This window comes from Phasianus colchicus, chromosome 15 (assembly GCF_987193195.1).
Source record: "Phasianus colchicus chromosome 15, bPhaCol1.hap1.1, whole genome shotgun sequence".
Taxonomy (NCBI): Eukaryota; Metazoa; Chordata; class Aves; order Galliformes; family Phasianidae; genus Phasianus; species Phasianus colchicus.
In genome coordinates, this window is record NC_143450.1 from 6,063,853 (window position 1) to 6,084,900 (window position 21,048).

Here is a 21,048-nt window from a genome sequence, read left to right on the forward strand (position 1 = left end):
TGCATAGAAAACAAGCAGCAACTGAACATAATAGAGCTCGACACTTAATTCAGAGCTCTTGCCCTCCATGCTAGAGATCAATCTTCTCTTCTATAGCCCCTGTATCCTCAATGGGAAACCTGCTTTCATTTATTTTACAGATGTCTGCATGATTTCAACATTTGTCTACTTTTCATATCAGAGTCCAAGGAATGAGGCAAACAGTGCACATAAATGCAAGATCTATTTTGTTTCCCCACTTCAAAAAAGAAAAAAAAACAAAACAACAAATCAGAGAGGACTGGGAATTGATTGCATTTTAACATGTCCCTTACCTCCAGTATCTAGTATATCAGTTTCAGAATATATTGTAAAATTGTAGCACAGAGGAGACTTGAAAATAAAGCTAAAATAAATATCTGTGAAATAGATGGTGCTGATCACTTGTTTGCACTAATTCATATTTCTTAAGGTTTTATAAACAAGCATATTTCAACAAAGATCGAATCATATTGACAAAAACCATCTTGACGTACAGCATTTGTCTAGTTTATCAAGGACCTTATAGAGATTTCTTGAAGATCATAATAGCAAAGTGTGTCTAGAAAATGAGTTGAAGGTCTTTCATACAACAGTTTCATGCATTATAACTTTGCTCAGGAATTCAAACATCTGTTTGATGTATTCAGCACAATACTGCAAGTGAGGTTACAAAGGTCATGAAATATCACTCTACGTATTCCAATCATTACCACTAAAAAAATCACATTCAGTACATATGAGAATGTCAAGGTCCATCACAATCCTGAAAGAAAAAACGCAAGATTGAATCTAACTTTCTCTACAATACTAGACAAATAGCTCAGGATTCATGGTGTTTTCCTATTTGTCATGTGTAAGTAAGGAATGGAATTTACTCAGTAACCCCAAATTTGTCATAAATAACACCATGACTATTTCAGTAGTGCAGCAGTCCATGTAAGCATTCAGGAAATTAATCCACTAGATGACGAATTCTACACAAGTATTCAGGAAGGCCAGCAGTTTTATGTGCTAATAAGTTAGCTATAATTAGTAATAGAAGCCTTAAAATAACTGCAGCCCCCTGAGTCAGCATTCGTATCTTCAGTATTGTGGAAACGATAGGATCATTCTTCCAGTTTTACTAAATTGGCAATTAAAAGCTGATTTAGGATCAAAGACAATTTCAAGGTGATAAATATTTCTAGCTGGCTGTGAAGTACTCTCATGAAAATTTCCTGAAAGAGGGTGCCCACTCCAACAGCAGTAAGCTTGCAGGAGCCAAAGAGAAATAATTAAAAACAAAAAATTGTCAGAAGTAAACATGAATGGAAGGTTTGTGTGCAATGGGGGGTGGTTGTGGAACACAAAGATCTTTAAGAAAAAAATATGCTTCACTAGAGAAACTAAGTGCAGTTAATTGAAGATTTCTATATAACTAAATTAACTCGTCTAGTTGATGTAGATCTGGAATATAAGAAAGCAAATCTGAACATTGCTAATGAGCAAATAATAACGGCCAGTGGGAAGTCAGTGTTATTCCAGTAATTTATTACTCTTCCAATCCAGCGTTTTCACAGGACCCAGCCATTACAACAGCATTGCTTTTTCTTCATAACTGGCAAAATTCTGGTTTATAAACCCTCCAGATACTGAGTTCAATGTCTGCATTCAAATTTGTTTTTCTTCTCTTGTGCAATCATTTCCAAAACAATACATCTCCAGATTTTAAAATAAGCCCACTAATACATAAAGCATTTAAGCCTTCTTTCATTTGTCATATGAGGCAGCAAAATGAGACAGAAGCAGTAAAAACCTTTTGTTAAAAAGAGATAAAGAAACTGCCTACTCAGCCTCTTCCTCAATTGGTTATAGTTGTTTGCGGCCCTAAATAAACTAGGATCAAAACTAAGGCATCGGTTCCACATCACATTTAGAGATATTAAAGATACAAACCATTCCCATGCCAAGGACTGCTTTGCAACCCTGAGCTCTTCAATTATGTGAGTCTCACAAACAAGGCAGAGAACATAGCTTCAAATTGCTGAATTTTTTCATAAGCATAACTGTGATGTCGTAGGAAACATGACCACACCATATGCAGAAAGTCAAAACTCAACCCTACAAACCAGCCACAACCAAACAAAGAGCACAATGCCCACCAACAACCCAACCCTGCGCAACACTGTTCTGAACTCTAACCCAGTGGTTTGGGTCACATCCTCTGAACTGCATTTATTTCCTTTTAAGAAGTTTATTGGTTAAGATTTATTACTGGAACTATTTATTCCAGATGGTTGTCCTCACAAGCCTTACTGATTAACTGAAGAAACTAATATAATTAATCCAACTTCAAGGATGACCTATGATAGAAAATGTCACATTTCAAATGTTTTTTTTCCTCCCCTAGTTATCAGTGATGAATAATTAATGTATGCACAACACATGAATTCATAGCTGAAAAGTGCACTTGAATATCTGAAGCCTGCTTAGAGACTGATGACCTTTCAGGTGTCGCTGCCAAAAAAAATGGAAAGATCAGATCCAATAACTTGCTCATGTGCCATGGTGTATTATTACTGTAACAAATTCCAGAGTCTTTGGGACCAGAGAAGCTAAAAGAAGATCGGATGAGGATGGTAACAACAGCAGAGTCAGATAATATAAGTACACTAAGGAATGGAAAGCCGTAGTTGTCCTCTATGTTTCTCCAGGCTTCTGAATGTATTTTTTTCCCCTCACAAATAGATTAATTTCTCCTAGGTTGACTCCCAGTAAGTTTTCCAGAACAATCACTGTCTCAAAGTTATCAGTCCTTTAACTTCATGTCTTGCCTGGCTGTACCATATACATGCTGAAGGTTTTCAGATGGCTGTTTCACACATCCTGCACATGTAAGAAATGCTGTAACCTTCAGAACTTGTCTCCCAGAATCCAAGCAAAAAGTGAAATCATGCATGCAGCATTTTTAAGTGCTACCACAATGAATTTCAAAACTCAGAAGAAGGTCTTGCAATACATCTGACTTGAAAGTGGAATGTGAAGCTGTCAACGAAGCCCCATGCCACCAGTTTAACATGTGCCATAAAACTTTGTTTTTTTCTTTTCTGCAAAAATGATCATTGTCATAGACACACCACTGAACATCGAAGGGGAAAAGTACCAGGACAACACAGAGGATCAGAGTAAAACCCTTCCCATTAATTCCCTATATCAGTGAACTAAAAATTAGTGACACACAGGCAGCAATTTACCATCTTACTATACCTCAGCGTAAACAATAATATTGGAGAAGTACTGAAGACGTAATCATGCACCTACCCATGTCTTTAATTTTCAACAAAGAGTCAAAGGACTGTGAATAACATACCTGTTTTTATTTACCCAAATCGTTTTATTACTATTCCTTATTTTATTCCTAATAGAAGAAACTCAACAGCAGAGAAGCAATAAAACAGATACTGTCTATTCTGCAAAGCACAAAGATATCACTACAGCTCAGAAAGCAAATCAATAGATTATAACGACCATAACATCATCAGTAATGCCCTCTCAAGAAGATATTCAAGCAGGGTATTTTTATGTTCCCATATATACACACAGCTTATATTCACAGTAACAAAAGTTGCTGTGTGCATGTGCACACACATACAGGTATATATTGTATATTAAATACTATTCAGATGCATATACATGCATCATCACAGACACAACCCACAGAATTTTAACATACAATCCACAAGAGAATCCATGAAGAACTGTAAGTAACCATTACAACAAAAATGTTCTGGAAGTCATATGATAACAAGCAGACTGGCCTAAGTATTATTGCAGAGCTAAAACGCACAAGTATTTTAGCACAGCAATACACACAATAGACATAAAAAATATTCTTAATAGAGAAGTAAACAGTTGAGTAGATGTTGAAGAAAAAAAAGAAAAAGAATAACTAAAAGCATTAGCCAGCAGGACTTCTCAGGAAAGACAGAAAAATTCAAGCAAGATATTGAAACCAGACAACCAGAAAAAAAGGAAAAGATAACAAGCAGAGATTGGAAACTGTAGAATTTGAACAGCATAGGAAGCGGAATTATGATTTAAAAAAATGAACAAAAAGTAACAGGAACAGAGGCTTGCATAGATATTTACCAGCAAGACCGGCAAAGATTGCTGCTGGTACTGAGAAATAATGCAGGCTATAGAATTCACGAGTTCCTTTAATGAGCAAGAAACATTTTTCAGAAATTTTGTTTATAATGCGCGTGCTGACATTTGTAACTATTACCTTAGAGGAGACTTTCAGCAGGGGATAAACTCCAGAAACACTTCACAGAGGGGTGTTTGGATTTCTCTGTTGAGTCTGAAAAACAGAAAATCACCAGTTAAAGCCATCAGCTTATGACACTGAGGCAGCGCTGGCAAAAGTGACAGAAAATACCCTTGTAAGAAATCTGCCCACTGAACAGAGTATGTGCCAAGGAGAAAGGTGGATTAGCAGGTTTATCTCAGAAGTGACAGATTTCTGCATTTCAAAAGTGCCATGCTGGAGGGTGTGATGGAGCGACTCACACGAACAAGAGCAACCCACAGTTCACCAACAGCCAACAGTTTTGATTTGATCTAAAGGCTGTTGTAAAATCCTAAGATTAACCCCAAACATATAGTTTTCCCCTTTGAATTTCATGAAGATTTATTTCAGGGAGATTAAACAACGCTGGAAATGTATCTAAATAACTTAACTACACAAAGACAAGTTAGAAAAAAAAGCATAACACATGCATCCTTTAAGCTTCCTTTCACACATCCTCACCTATCCAGCAAATAAAACGCAGACACAAGGGGCAATAAACTCTGTTTTATATGCAGCTGGAAGGCAGCACTTCCTTTTCATTTATCATTTACAGACAGAACTTCAGCAAGTTACTGCACTGCAAAGACTGGGACTCTATACAATTGTGGCATAATTAAGCACTGAAGTATTGCAAATATTGTTTATAATAAAACAGAAAATGATTTTCAGTATTGAACTTGTCCTTATCCTACATTATATGGGGTTAGGTTTAATATATTTGGTGTAATAAAGGAAGGCTTCCAAAAATTCATCAAAACAGACTTCTGAAGCAGATTGGAACTTATTTCATTAACTAGGTTTAAGCTTTGGTCCTTACTATTCTATTTAGCTATCTAGTCTGCAACCTGCATCCCATCGCTCTGTGAAACAGTAGCCAAGTTTCACGTACACAAACTTGCCAGAGCACAAGGAGGGAGAAGGGAAAGCAGCAAAGAGGACACAGCTGCTTAACGGACAAATCACACGTCCATAATGACTGTACTGATTGCAAGTCAGCATCAGTGCTCTGCTTCTTGCAACATCGGCCGCAACATCAGGATCACCACGGATGACAGACATGCTGCAGGCTAAATTCAAGGCATATGCAGACATCCTGCATGGTTACAGATGCTTCAATATATCATGTCTGTTTTGGCAGGGGATATTAGCGCTACTGAGATAAGGGTGCAGTACTGCTGTTTGAAAATACCTGTATCCTGCCTGCTGGGCTGTGATAAACAGTTATGTGTTTCACACATTAGGTATCAGTACTAAAAGTGTGTGTACAGATACTTAAAACCAGAAACAAAATACAAGTAAGTTTGAAAGTTTGATCAAGCTCAGAGTCTGCTGGTATTAGAAGCAATTCTCTACACGTGAACTTAACTTCTGACTACTGATCTCAAATACTCAACTCAAATATTACTGAGTTCAGGTTGTGATTAGAAGATATGACAAAAATATGAAAAGAATGAGCAAAGAGCAAACATACAAAGCAGAAGGGATTCAATACACATACCCTGATAAGAGGGCCAACAAATACTCTAAAAATATGAATGTTTGTAGTCATCATATAGCATAAAAATGACAACACCCATTTTAAGAAATGCTTTCATTTCTAATGCACAACAAAGAATTCTTATCTCCTATAAAGACTTCCTAAGGAGAGGATGATAATCAACAGCTGCTTCAGACTTGAAAATCAAACAAATAAATAGACGACAGTCAGAATACACCCATCACTGGAGAGATTTATGAAACCTTACCATGCTGTATATTCCACTCATTTCCACAATAAATTATTGCTTCTCTTTCTCCTACCTACATATTTACTCAGTTACGGTCTGAATAAACACCATCTCTAAACTTCCCAAGCATCTTTCTCTTCCTTTTGAAAGGATAGCAGCTCATTTAGAAGCCCTGCTGCCTACAGAGAATCAGATCTATCTGCACAGGCCAAGCCACAGAGTACAGAGGTGTTAGGATTTGAGATGCAGAAGGAACAACTGACATTCCTGTAATGAGCAAAGGTTCCAGATTTCCTATTCCCCAAGAATTTGGAGTCAGAGTTTAAAGTCAAAAGAATTTGGAATTCTCATCTTCTAAGAATGATGGCAATAAAATCTCAAGGGTTCACAGTAATGGTGAGTTGCTCCTGCTACTTCACTCTGGCCGAACTGCTTAATTACAAAACATTTTGAAGAATGTTTTCTACAGAATAACCTCTGCAAACAGAAAGGGTAAGGTAACTGCAAAATGTTTTCTTTGCTACAGAACATCTTAATATTAACAATCATAAACACTTAAGACAGCATTCCTCTCTCATCTCCGTTATGAATCTCTTAAAGCTGAGTTATGAACAATATTAAACATTAATGCATCATACTCTAATAATTATTGTCTTATTAGAGCATTTACCCAATATGGCATGTTAGATGGTTTCTGTTCGTAACAAAGATCAGTTTCCATTTACCAGAAGAAATAATAACAATAAAACAAACAAACAACAAAACCAACACACAACATCAACAAAATAAAAAAAACAACACTGTCAATATTTCCATCAACAGCATTTTCAGAAATTAATAAAAAATTAATGAAACAGACAAAATGCAGTAATCTGGTTAAATATTAATTTTATACTTTCTGATTTTTCTAAAAGCACGTCTGCTGAACTCTGAGCACTGTTTACTGACAACACCAGAGTCCCTCCAGCTCCCTGTTCGTGGAGCAGCTTCCTCACAAAGCACTCACAAAGAGGCAAAGCGATGTCCCTCAGCCTGGTGGAGACCACCTTCAGTCCTGGCCATCCAGCTCAGCAACTACAAAAAGCTAAAACATGGTGCTGATATTTCTTCGTCAGCCCCAGTACCTACACCTTACAGACAGCTAAATAGCTGTTGTCTTGGCAAACAGTTTCTCAGCTGGCAAGCAGAGTGCTCATCTGAGAATTGTGCCTCAGAGATGGGATAAAAACAGCTTCCTAAAGGACGCGTGGAAAATCATCAGCCCCCAACACCAAGTCCAATGGACTTCTGAAATTTAAGGTGCTCTGCTGCATAGTTTGTTCAATACAGCAATAGCAATAAGGTAAATACACAAATTTTAAGTTCATTTGCATGAAGCCAAGTATTTCAGCAAGGCACATTTTTGCATATATTGAAAGGCATATATTGCATATACCCCATTACTACTCTTTCTATTTTGATATTTACATCCAGTGTACACCAAAAGTACAAAGATAAATTTATATTTCAAATTTACTCAACTTTCAATCCAACTCTTTCAATTTAAGGCCACTTATCAGAGTTAAACTTATCTCTTCTAGCCTTTCTTCCTTTGCTGTTCTAATACAGTTCAAGTTTGTAATGGGAGATACATATTTTCTTCCATTTTTATCCAGTATTACAGAACACGCACGTAGAAGCATACATTTTAAATTTAGTAGGAGAAAGTCATGACTGCATACGGACATGTGAGCAAGGAGCAGAAACACTGTGAAGCCTTCCTGAAACCCAGTTAACTCAATACTCCGAATATAAAATTTATACTTTTTTGTCCTAAATAATGAAATCTGGAAATCTGATTTTTTTGTGTGTGTATTGTGATTTGATCATTTAAACTGTTTATGAAACAAACAAGCAAAAAAATACCCACCAGCTGTGTATATAAAGCCCAACATGGAATCCTGTTGTACAACTCTCTAGATCTTTCTGCATTCTGTGGGCTACTTAGCTTGTGCTGCACTGGTTTAGAACTCCTTGATGCTATTTCACAGAAAGCAGTGGGGAACACAGGATTGCCAAGAATCCCATTTTTACTTCTTCTACTCAACTGAACAAGTTTTACTTCAAATAGCAGTTTCTCGTTAAGACAGAATATTCTCACTCAGGGCTGCTAAAGCATTAGCCAATGTGGGAGTCTGACAATTAGCAAACTGAGAGCCTTCCACTTACTAAACGGGAGGATTTTTTGTGTGGACTTCGAGACAGGTCTGAGCAATCACTGCTAATGCACCCTTTAATTATGTTTTCTGTAGTAGCTGTTTTTGTGTTTGCTTGTAATCAACCTGTGCCCAGCATCATTTCAGCGGTTGTCTTAAAGTACGTGCTGTAATCCTCCTCATTCAGTTCAAGTATTTCTGATACCATTATTCACAAAACCTGTAAAAATTCAAAGAAGAAAACCTTCCCTGTCCCCCACCACTGTCTATATACACAAGCCTCATCATAAACAACGTGGAGTTGCATCTGCCTATTTTATCTGACTGGAGGGGGGAGGGAAAAGTTACACAAGAATTTGTGTAATTTCAGCAAAAAACATCTATGTCATTTGATTAGAAAATACTGTCATAACACTAAACAACAGCTCGAGAACCCACGTTCTCTTCTTTCTTCATTGAGCTTCCCTGTAACTGAGTGCAGCCATCTCGTACAGCTGAAGTCCATAGAGAGTACAATGGATTCAGACCCTCAGTGCTACTGCTGACTTCAGTTTCTCAGTGCACCACCAAGAAATACAAGCTTTATTTTCCAAAGAGTATAAAGTTCTTAGCAAAGACTCAAACCATTTTACAATTAGCTATAGCTACAACCAAAGTACATCACGTCTGGGGCAATTCATTATGCTTGCACTCTTGTCTGTTCAGGAAAAAGTTGCACAAGGTTTGAAAAAGATAATAATCTGTCTGACCACAAATGAGTTTCCCATCAAAGCAACTCCTAACAAGATTTCATTAACAAGCTCAGCCCTCAGCTATAGTTAGACTACCAATACCTCTATGTACATTCATCAAGAGAGAAATGGTGCAGTGGTCTGAGCAAAGAGCCTGCAAACACAGGTCTGTGCATTCTAATTCCATCTGTCACCAACTGTCTTGGCGATCTTGAGCTAGACACAAAGTGTTTCGCTTCAATTCCTTCATTTGTATAATGGCAATGATATCTAACTCAGAGGGATGCTGTGAGGATTAATTAGTTAATGTTGGTAAGTGCTTTGAAGATGAAAAGCGCTACAGAAGAGATAATCAGTTTTAGCGTCTCTAAAAGCTTTTACCATGTCTGCAGAATTATTTTGGAGTATCACATGAATATTATCTGAGACAATCTGTCATTTACCACGCACAACCAGAAAAGAAAATGAAGTAAAAAAAAACCCACACAGGTAGACAAATGCTGCAGAGCCTTAAATCATATATCTTGTTCTAATATCTATAGGGAGGTTTTAAGAAAGACCACAGTGCATGCAACGGTCTTTTCTGAGCCCTCGAGTCCACATCAAAGCAGCAAACTTGAATGCTGACTTTACCCAAGAACACCGCGCCAACTGCCGCGAGTCAGAAGATGGAGACAGGCAGAGGCTGGGAATGGAGCCAGGACTCAGGTTCTAATGGTGCAAAGCGCAGACTTGCCTGGCACAGACACCTGAGTATTGCCACCTCTCTCTACAGGAAATGCACACTAAATGGCTCTGTTGTCTTAACTCTTTTTCCTTCCTAATTTGAAATGCTGAAGTCACAGTGATTTTCAGTATTCTGCTATATGCATTTGGATGCTCTGTCTTTTCCTCTGTATATATATTACAGAGGACTGGGAAAAATAATTCCATTCTCTGAAAAAATGTCTTACAGGGAAAATAAATATTTAAGTCTTGGCAGATTTACTTTTGTTTGCCCGGAGTCTTCAACATATACATCCCTGCTGCACTGCCTCCCTTAATTTATGTTTTCTCCCAGTAATCAAAATGGAAGTTTTATACAAAAGCGTCTGGACAGCTTTACACTGTCCACTTATGCTTTGCTAAGTCAGCCAGAGTATGCCAGCATAAATGGTTGGAAAAACTCACAATTATGAGTTTCCAAAATAATGCCTGTACATCAACTCCCAACTTATTCAGTTGTTTTCAAATCCCAAACAATGTGAGTCATGTTCTTCTCTTTCAGTTTGAAGTAGAACATTTTTCATTAACAATTTGAAGGACAGAGCATTAGGAGAATGTCATCCTGCACACATGCAACTACTTCTTAGCTTTTATGTTTTTCTGACACATTCCTGAATATACTTCTTTTTCAAATGACCATCAGGGGAAAAAAAAAAAATAGTAAAAGGATTAATTCTGAAAGAGGCTCTCTACAAAGAAAGTGACATGACTTCAGCACAAAAAAACTACATTACAGCGCAAACACAGTAAAATGTACACCTGTATTTTATTACAAATTGAATGTAACTGTGACTGGTGTTAGCTATTGTCAAAACATAGCATCCCATTTCCAAAACAAACGAAGTGCAAAATTTTTTTGAAGCAATGTCCAGCAGAAATCTTAGTGATCATCTGTAACTATTTTACCATTAAAACATTATCAGAAAAATCACATTTACCTTTACTCTACAATGCAATATATTTTTGATCTTGCTTAAAATCACTGCATTTTCCTCTCAGCTCTTCTGTCTTATGTGAAATGCCTACATTGGTGGGGCTGAAGGGGGAAAAAAAAAAAAAAAAAAAAAAAGCATTCCAGCTTGCTCTCCTTCAGGTTTTTGTCTCCACAATTATTGATGGTCACTCCCTGCTCCCAGAGATTCCACTCACCAATCTCCCACCACATTCAACACTGAGACACTATGCTTCCGTTCTGTGAAAGGAGATGGGATGCTCTTATACTAAAATGTATTCTTTCACAGAAGAAAACACATCTCAACATTTGCAGAAAAAGTTATAGATCTGGAAGGGAAATACTGGGTAAGTTAAGACGATCCTTCACTATTTCAAGTAACACCATCCTTGCATTCTTTTAAAAAGACACTGTTTGCCCTTAAAAATCAGTTATTTCTGCTGCCCCACTGAACTATCACAGGCAACTCCAGGTACTTGAGCAGTTTTGGCAGAACCGAGCTGAATTATGGCCTGATGGTCTGCTTTAGTTCTTTTACTAATGTCTCCTTTCAGCTTAATTGGTTCTTCTTCCTTTCCCAATATTTATTTTCAATGCATTTACAGCGTGACATTATAAATTCAGATCCTCTCTCATTTAGGCCCAATGACTAAAGGTCTTTCAGTCTCATTTGCATAACAGTTTACCCATTATCCTAATTGTCATTGTACATTATCTGACCCATTCTTACCCTCCCCCCAAATTTAACGCAGAAAAACACAATGTAAGAGCTGCATTCCAATGCAAGGTCACATTAACACTCGCTTATCCCTAGCAAGCCTTTTACCAATTACACCTGATGGGCAAGTGGCACTGGGGGCTCACAGCTCCCATTCTGCACACCAGCTGATGAGCTTCACTCTCCTCAAAGAAGTGATGACATACCTCAGCTGCCACATTGCTGGGTGCCCCATTCCATGCCTGTTCTTCCCCATCCCAAAGTTACCCAGCCCTCCTGTGTGCTGTTAGGACAGCACCTTCTTAATCTTACACCAGCAAATTACACCCACCCTGCTACATTTTGCACACTTACACAAACACAAGAGGAAAACTTCTCCAACAACTAGATACTACTGCTTCCAGTTTTGTGCTCATTTTCTGCCTGAACACTACCTCAGTTTACACCTCTACTCATTTCAAGATCTTATCTCTTCCCACACTGTCATGCCCTCGCTCACAGAGCTGCAGTTGCTCAAAGCATTTCCTGCCAATTTGGTGTGAACCGTTCAGTTGCCATCTTTTCTCAAGGCATTACTGCTGGGGCAGTCCTCATCATCCCTCTTTTTTTTTGTCAAATTTTGCTTATTTCTGATAACTTTTTTCAGATTTCCCTCCTTTTACCTCTGGAACACTCCTCAGTGGCCTTTTGCCATTCCCACTACATGTGCTGATTTCAGGCAGCTGTTGCTACTTTGACAGAAAGAGGCTGTATAGAAAACCATGTGACAGACAAAAGCTTTGGAAGTGTTTGTCTAAAATAACTTTTATTTGATAGACTGTTTTCCAGAGCACTTTTAAGGAAAAAAAAAAAAAGGAAAAGTTGAAATAAAGAAAGCCTTGAACCCAACCCAGACTGCTCTGTGCTTAGCAGAACCTAACAAACCCAAACTGCTTTGTGATGCGCTTACAATGAAATTCACCTACGTTTTCCCACTTCTGAAATCAGACTCACAGCTTCAAATGCAGTCGTACACGTGCACGCACAAATACTTGACTGAATACCAGTACTGATTACTGCAATAACAACTACGTCAACATTGTTCCTCGGAAAACTGGGTTCAAATGCAAAGTCCAGAGCTCAGTATTTTCAAAAACAAGCAAGCTACCCTAGAACCACCCCATGCTCCGAGACTCATGGATGTACAAGAACTTTTTTCCCCTCCTTTCTCTAATGTAAATTTCTGAAAGACAATTATCTCATATTCTTCACTTCCACTCACAAATAAACAATTCCTGCTTGGTATCCAAAACTCACCCTCAATCATTCAAATCCCTCAAAACGCACAAACTTTGTGTAACTAACACAGAAGTTAAGCTTAGTTTCTCATGCCTTGATGTGAAACACTATGGGAAAAACTTTCCTGCAAGCTGCTGGAACAACTGCTGCACACTGGTTCCCAACTGTCAGGGACCTCACAGAGCTACTGCTCATATGCAAGGACTAATTGATTCTGAGAGGAAAGAATCTTGATAGAATCAGAAGGGCAAAACTTGCCAACAGAGCTCTATCATCATCAAGCACTAAGTAGAGCAATTATGCTACATACTGATGGTTCATGAATTCTACACACACACATGACACAAGTTACATATTTCATCTAAATAATCTGAACTCAGAGGCAGTCAAAATATGAGCAAATATAATTCATGAAATAATCACCCACCCCAATCTCTTGGTCTTATTTCTGTGTTCATGCATTCATACCAAACTTGATGAACGGCTTGCGTGTCATCTTCACTTTGCCTACAGACCAAGAAAGCACTACAGAACTAATCAGAACGCAGCCCTCCTGGACTATCTACAAGCTTTCATCCTGCAGAAGAGTAACAGCAGGCTAAGCAGGAAATACGCATGGCAGTCTAACAAACACCCCTCTGCAACCTCTTTTTGCTCTAAGGTTCCCTGATTCTTCTTGTTCCCCTCCCCTAAGAGAGCTCACCTTCAACATGCAGTGACCAACTTTTACAAAAAAGCACTCTGCAAGGCCCAAACCTATCTAAGGGTGTACCCAGGCCTATCTTCCCCACAGCCCTCCCCCAGTACAGAGAAACTGGTAGAAAGGGAAGCAGGAAAAAAAAAAAGAAAAAAAAAAAGTCATATTCTATAATGCTTTATAATAGCACAGTCTTCCCAGAGTAACTTTTAAAGAATACACATTGTTTAGACATTTTTCCTTCCTCTCAACTGTTTAATAAGATACCTCTTAGTTGTATTTATAGGTTTTTTACTTTGAGAATGCTTTCAAAAAAGTGTTTACAGAAAACAATCTAAGAAAATTGAAATAGCCTTCTTTCTTCTTCTCTTATTTTGCATTATTTAGGTTTTTCAAGATCCTTTTTAAACTAAAGAGAAAGTATTTCTTTCTTCTTTATTCAGACCCACAAAACAATGGAAAATATATCTGCATTGTGGTGACACACAGAAGTGACTTTCAACTAGGCAGCCCAAGTATTTCTAAAATTAACACAGCAACTACAAAGAATGCATTTTATCTGAAAACGTTAAAACAAAAAAGAAACATTCAAAGAAAAGAATCAGGACAAATACTCACATAGCTGACTATACTGAAGCACAAAGGTTAGGAACAGTGAACTAGCCAGCCTACCTTCTAACTGTAAGAATAATCACTGCAGCAATAACAGCAGTATGGATACACACTATAATTACATCAGTTTGGCATAACAACAATTAGCACAGGAAAAAAAAAAAAAAGGAGAATAAAGAAAGTAAAAAGAAAAGAGACAATTCCAATTAATTAGACTCATTTGTTGTATATATAAATACTACCTTACTTATTCAGAAAACAGAAATATCTTCCACAACCCATCTTGCTTCCAACCTACTAAGGATATAACTACACTCACTGCAGCTATCCATTAGTTGCAACCAGCTCAGCTGTCACTAATTTAAAGAATCACAATCACAGCAGTATGACATCAAGGGAACTTAGGCATCTGAAAGTACTTTAACTGTGTAAGAGCTCAGGGACCCTTAGATTTACTTCTGTTGTGTATTCCAATAGTGAGATAGCACTTAAAATGACAGTTACAATGTAACCCCAAGAAGTTTAATTAGAAACCCCACGTCCTTTCAGAATCTTGTATTTTCATTTTACTCCAAAATCAATGTTATTTAATACCTAAAAAAAAACCCACTTCAGTTCCTCTCAGCTCACTCAGTTTGTGACACAGGTGAAAAAAAATGAAAAGTTTTGGTCTCCTGAATCACAATCTAGTCACTTAAATACAAGAACACCTTATTTTCAAACCATTGAGAGTTCTTTTCAAGTAATTCAATTCTCACATTTGGTAAAAATGTATTACCAGCCACTAGAAGTGGAACAGGGAGAAAATTACTGAAATACAGCTGACACTAAAGCTGTATTACCTTAAAGCTCACTCTGATGTGGTTGTAAAACATGGGAAGGAACATTTGGCTACTTATAGATATCAGAGCTAGGCTATACGTTCATAGTGGTAGGTTGTTCACTTGAAGAAGTTGTTCCCAACATCCACAGAACCTATGCTCCCTTTCCAAAATGTCTCCTTAGGGATGCTCTGTCTGCTGACCAGCTTCTTCTGGCCTACTTCTGGCAGTCTGGCAAAATGATCTGACATGGAAGTGTGTATGATGCACAGGTATGGAACTGAATCCCCCGATGCAGAAAAAAAATGGCACCCAATGACATTCATTGATGCCTGCTAAACATTTATGGAGACCAAATAGTGGATGTGAGCACAGTGAGGAGTGAGAGGTGCGTTTCAGCAGTGTAACAGAGGCAGTGGGTTACCTCTGTTGCTGCAGATGCTTATGAACGCAGCATGGAGGTTCTTGTTCATTGCTGGCAAAAATGCATAGTTAATGGTGGTGCCTGTGTTGAAAAAGAGTGTGCTGTCACTGAGAATTTGCCCTATCAAATAGTGTTATTGTGTTCTTTGTATCTGGCGCAGTTTCCATGGAAATGAAAAGGAGGCATTTACTTTCATGGTGACCGATGTATTTTAAAGCATTCAGAATGCATCCATCACCTGCTGAAGTGCAAGCTTTGGGAAAAAATTCTTGGGGACAAAATGTAAGCATAAAGAAAAATTTCTGAGGTAGATCTGTTGTCATCTGACACAGAGAAACAACGTGTCTCAACACACCTTGTTAACTGATCGTTATTAATCTGCCCATTACATCATTCTCATCAACTTCTTCCATGAAAGAGATTTATTTTCAAGAAGAGGGGGTCATTCCCAATAAACTTCTCTATAAAGAAGTAATGTTTCTGACACATATTTCAATCACTACATCATTTCAAGAAATAATTAATGAAGCTTTGAGATCTTATTCCCAGGCACAAACAGCAAATTTGTCCATCTCATTTCCTAATTTAATTTTTACTCACATCATCAGTTTAGCAAAGCAATTTATAACTGAGAGGGAGCAGAATGAAGGCAAAGATGCAAAAAAAAAAAAAAAAAAAAAAAGATTGCTCAGAATACAGTCTAAGTACAACTGTGCCCAAGCAGTGGCCCTGCCCCTGTTAGAGCTTTAGAGCTTGAGACAATTAACAAAGCTCAAAGTGAGCTGAACTTCACCACGAGTATTCTTTTTAATTACTACATCACAAGATATTCCTAGTGACTTAGAAGCCACAAGTATTAGCCTAATGCACCGCAAAATCAAGAGCTGCTCTATATATGTCTTCAGATCAAGGCAGCATTTCACAAATCACTTCGGTGATTAAGAGAAATGTGCTTTGAGAAAATGCCCATCATAGGCTCTTGGGCAAAGAGGCTGGAAAATCTCCACGACAGCCTCTGAAAGATCATTCTGATACTCTGCTCTAACTTGGGCAAAATAAATGTATGCTACCCGAATGAGGTAGTAGGGGTTTATTTGATTTGTGATGCCATATCAGTTGCTTAGTACTAATACCACAGACTGGAAATGAAAAACATCTAGCACTATCACCACTAAATAATTTATTCAGACCTTAATGTTGTCTGTATAATACATTACTCAAAACAGACTTCTTGCAGTGCCAGCATGTATTGAAATATTCCCAATAGGAACTGATCATATAAATCTGATCTTGCTTTTTATAACAAATAAATGTAAAGAGAGGAAGGAGAATAATATGAACACTGTTTAACACTGTCAGCATCTGCTTGATGACAAAAGTGAAGACTAATGTTCTCCTAGACAACTTGTTCTGTGTTTATCTTAATGACGGCAAAACAAGCAACAGAAAAACCGTTGAATGGAATTACAATAATATATATGGGTTTTTTTTCATACAAAAGAGAACAAAATCAGTTTTCATTTGGCTCAGTGACTAGCCTGTATTTCAACAGAGTGTTACATATTCATTTCATTTATCATTTAAAGTCAGATAATCAGGAAGTCATTATGTGGCCTACATTGGGCAGCTATTCGATTAGAGCATAATTGAACACTCTGTAATGCAGCCAAAGTTGGCAGGTTGGGAATGCATAATATCCTTCTCATGGTATTTTGAAGCAAGGGAAAACTATAGGAAAATCATTGTCAATCAAAACCTGACAACCAAGTGAGAGAGGCTGGAATCTATGGTACTCAGAATAGGCAGCCAACTTTACTGGCGAAGCAACTGAGACACGTTGTTCTCCCTGTATTTATCAAATTATAAAACACTGTTGCAATAAGATTATAACAGAAAGGAGACGACTTCATCTGGACCATTTTCCTTTGTCATTTATCTGAGATAAACCAGTGATCAAACATGAAAAATGAGAGGAAATGTTAGAACGACAGCGTTGTACACCTGCCTTTGAAACGTGCTGATTGCTGACAACAGCTATTAACAATGCACACAAATAAGAAAACCACAATGTTAGCTAAAACTCTGGCTTTCCAGTTGTGCAGTATTTAACTTACCGATTAGGAGGCTTGATATTAAAATGGCATTTTTATTGAGACTTGAAACAGTATTTCCAATTAGTACCAATAAAAGTTTTGTATGTCTGTTCTCCCCCATGACTATGAGAACGTATTTCAGTAGAAACTTACACCACTTTTGGTAAACCTTTGTTTTTTTTCTGTATACCTCAAATCTGCCCACACATACGGATCTATTAGTAATGGCCACGCTACCCTTTTATCAGAGATCAAGGGAAGGCCTTAGAGTTGTGGCTTTCTCTTTCATAAATGTTTTCATATTACGTGAATAAGCAGAAAAAGTAGGGCTAGGAGTTGCTGCCTAGTGTCACTGAACTGGGAATGTGTCCCAGCTACACAGGAGCCTGGAAACACTTCTTTTCTTGAGCATCTTTAGCTAACATGCAAAGCAGATATCCAAACTGTTCTAGAATGTCCTGGAGTTTCTTCTGGACTGCGCTTCTCAGCCTTGCTGTCTGCACAGCACTGCGTGTCAGATGATGTTAGAAGATGGTCATAGGGTGATTTTAGCAACATACATACAGCACTTTACTACATGCAGAGTCAGTGAATAATTATTTTAACATGTATCCTTATGTCAAGTAATTTGTAACCTTGCAAATTTTCTAATGTGACATGAAAGTCAAAAAATTCCTGCTGTCTTTCTAAGCATTTACCTTTATTTGACTTTCTTTCCACTTTTTCTTCTCCTTGCTGCCTGGCTTTCTGCCTTCTAACGCTAACAAGCATGAGCAGGAGTAAATCCAGTGGAGCAGCACTAAACTGCATTATTCTTCCAGAGGTCATCACTCTCTCCTCATTTTAAGGAGCAGCCTAGTGTTTGCACTCTGCTGCATTATCCCAGCTTTGTTACCTGATACTACAAATCTTCAGAGCTGCTGGGGATTATATCCAGTGAGGAAAGAATAAAGAAAATTAAATGAAGAAGAATTACTTGTCATGCATTTCAACTTTTCATATGTTTTGGCTTCTACAGCAAAGTGAAAATATTAAACATCCATCTGAACAACTTTGCTGCTTGGTTTAGATGAATTGTACTTCTAAGAGCAGAAAGTCCCTCAATCTGTTGCTAAGGACACTGGTATATTTATCTGGTTTTCATCAAAAACATTATTATTAAATATCTTCTCAAAATGAGATATGGAGTCCGGGGGAAACAGAAAGTTTCAAAGTTCTTAAGGAGCTACAAATCTTTCTTGTGCTTCTGCTTTAAAAGGGCTGACTCAACCCTGAATGCACATCAGCTTCACTTCTCTCTGAAGTTCAAGTTTGCCACAAATTATGAAGCACCAGTAACACACCTGTATTTCTTCTAATTCTTTCCCTCGAATTCCCATAATAGGAGAACATTGTGAAAAACAAATTTATTTCAGCTTCTGTGCAAAATGAAATTTTACAACTAAACTGGACATCTTTACAAACTCCAGAGGTAAGTCAATGTCCTTCCTCACTTTCACTGAGCTCAGTGTTCCAGTTGCTTTTATTAATTATAATACCCTATCCTTAGAATATGTACACAAGGCCGGCTATTTGGTTTGCATGAAAAAATAAAAAGGAATAAATAAACAAATAAACAGATCTACTCTGCAACTGGTTGAAAAGACAGAGCTACTTTTCCCAGAGAAGCTGCATCCCACTCAAAAAGCTGAAATATTTAACTTAGAGGTTTAAAATGGGAATTTACAATTTAAGTAAAATTTAAAGAGTACTCTAAATGGAAGCTTTATTTTAAGTTATAAATAGAGTAACTGAACAAGGAAACAAGGACAGAAATGACTGTAGCTTCAAACGTCTGATTTATAATTACTTGAACAGCAGAATGCTTATGTTTCTCCCATCTACTTATAATCATGGCATATACTGAATTTTCTCAAGTATATTAGACTACTTAGAAGGCTACTGTTCAGAAGAAAGTTACTCCTTATGCTGGCATGCTGTGCTTGCTCCATCAGACAAAGCCTACTTCCTGAGACTCAGTTAAAACTGTGATTTTAAGAACTCATGTAAGAAACTACATCTGCCAGAGTTCTACACTGTTCATTATCCAAGCTTTTACAGATTAGTATTGCACAACATGAAGATCATTTAAAAAAAAAAAAAAGACGGAAGTGACATTTATAGTGTGTTTTTCCCCCAATTCATAGCACTGAGAAAGAAATGAAATAGGAGGTTACTCTTCCACTATTACAGACATTGTAATCAAGTTTAGTTGAAGGAAATGTTATTACACATGCAGCAAACTCAAGCAACAAAGAAGGAAAAGATGAAATTAGATGAAAAATCATTGAAATTTACATTCTTCCAGTGAATTATTGGGAGACTGAAAATAGTTGAGATGGAAAGAAAATAAACGGGCACAAGATCATAACATCAAAGGCAGCACTGTCCCATCAGATGGTTTCACAGCAGCTTAAGAAAAGATTTCTACCTTGTTATTTCTGAACGTGAGGCAAAGCCTTACCCTCTAACCTCATCCTTCTTTCCATAAAGTATATAAGTAAAATTTTCATTTAGCATCTTTAGCAATCTTGCATTTGGTTTGAATAGTACATTTTCATTTCATTCATCATTTAAAGACAGATAATCAGAAAGTCATTACATGGGCTGACACTAGGCCCTCTGCTCGATTGTATTGTAATTGAGCACTGCAGAGCATGTGCCAGATCTAATGGATAATGAATATATTATGTCAGCAGAACCGCCTCAGTAAAGCTCCTGGGGAATCAGAGGGGGCTGCAGCAGTGACATGCAGGGTCACAGATGTTGTGCTGATTTACTGATGGAGTGATTGTGTAATTAGGTAATCAATGGTGGGTAGTGGATTATGTGTGGATAGCTTATTTTATATAAATAAAGACCACAGGAGTATGAGGCTCACGTTCAGGCTCATGTAGGACTATATTTTGGTTTGGCTTAATTCTTTGTAAATTCATGATGATCCATTCCTAAAGTTAGAGGGTACAAGGCCAATAGCAGAGAACTGACTCCAATTTGTACACCACAGTGACCTGTTTTTACAAATATTTCACAATATTACCCATTGAACTTAGCCCAAATTCTGCACATCGATTAAAATAAAATTCACCTTCCTTGCAATTCAGCGGTACTTGTGCTCCAGCTTTTAACATTTCATGCAGTGGTAAAAAGCAGTCTTGGCAATAAAACTGTACAACATCTGAAAGAATTTCACCACATTTGCTCTGCTCTCACTAAAACCATTTAGTAACATTACTCAGTTCTTTTTTTGTTTTCCCCCCAAAATGAAAATGAAGAGAGAGATTCACACCCTGGAAAACTGTTACAAACATCGCATAGGCTTGTCATGGAAAGGGCTCTTGATGCAGAAACAATATTTTATAAGTAAGTCAAATGCCTGGGGTCTTCACTAATGTTGATGAATTCAGACTTCTGTCCTTTTCCTGATTTAGACTGAATAACAGAGGCTTCTCTCTAAATCACACCTCTCCCTGCTTTCATTTCAGTGTAAGACTGAGCCCTGGCTTTGTGTCTGGCGCTCAGCAGCGGGCTGTGCAACACGAGCACTCCAGTGTGGGAACACACCTGTCTGGTCCCCAGTCATGTCAATGCCAGTGCCTCAGCTGGGGTTTTGGCATCCACAGGAACTTCCCTGTGGTGCCTGTG

The 21,048-nt window shown here is 37.7% G+C and overlaps 1 protein-coding gene across 4 annotated transcripts in view; it reads right to left on the minus strand.

The window, feature by feature from the left end:
• Positions 1-21,048, minus strand: part of TENM2 (teneurin transmembrane protein 2) — a 979,011-nt gene that overhangs the window by 724,422 nt on the left and 233,541 nt on the right. For all 4 annotated transcript variants that reach the window (XM_090150611.1, XM_090150610.1, XM_090150609.1 and 1 more), the window contains one exon: positions 4,286-4,360. The gene's annotated coding sequence lies outside the window, so the exon portion shown is untranslated. The remainder of the gene's footprint in view (positions 1-4,285; positions 4,361-21,048) is intronic.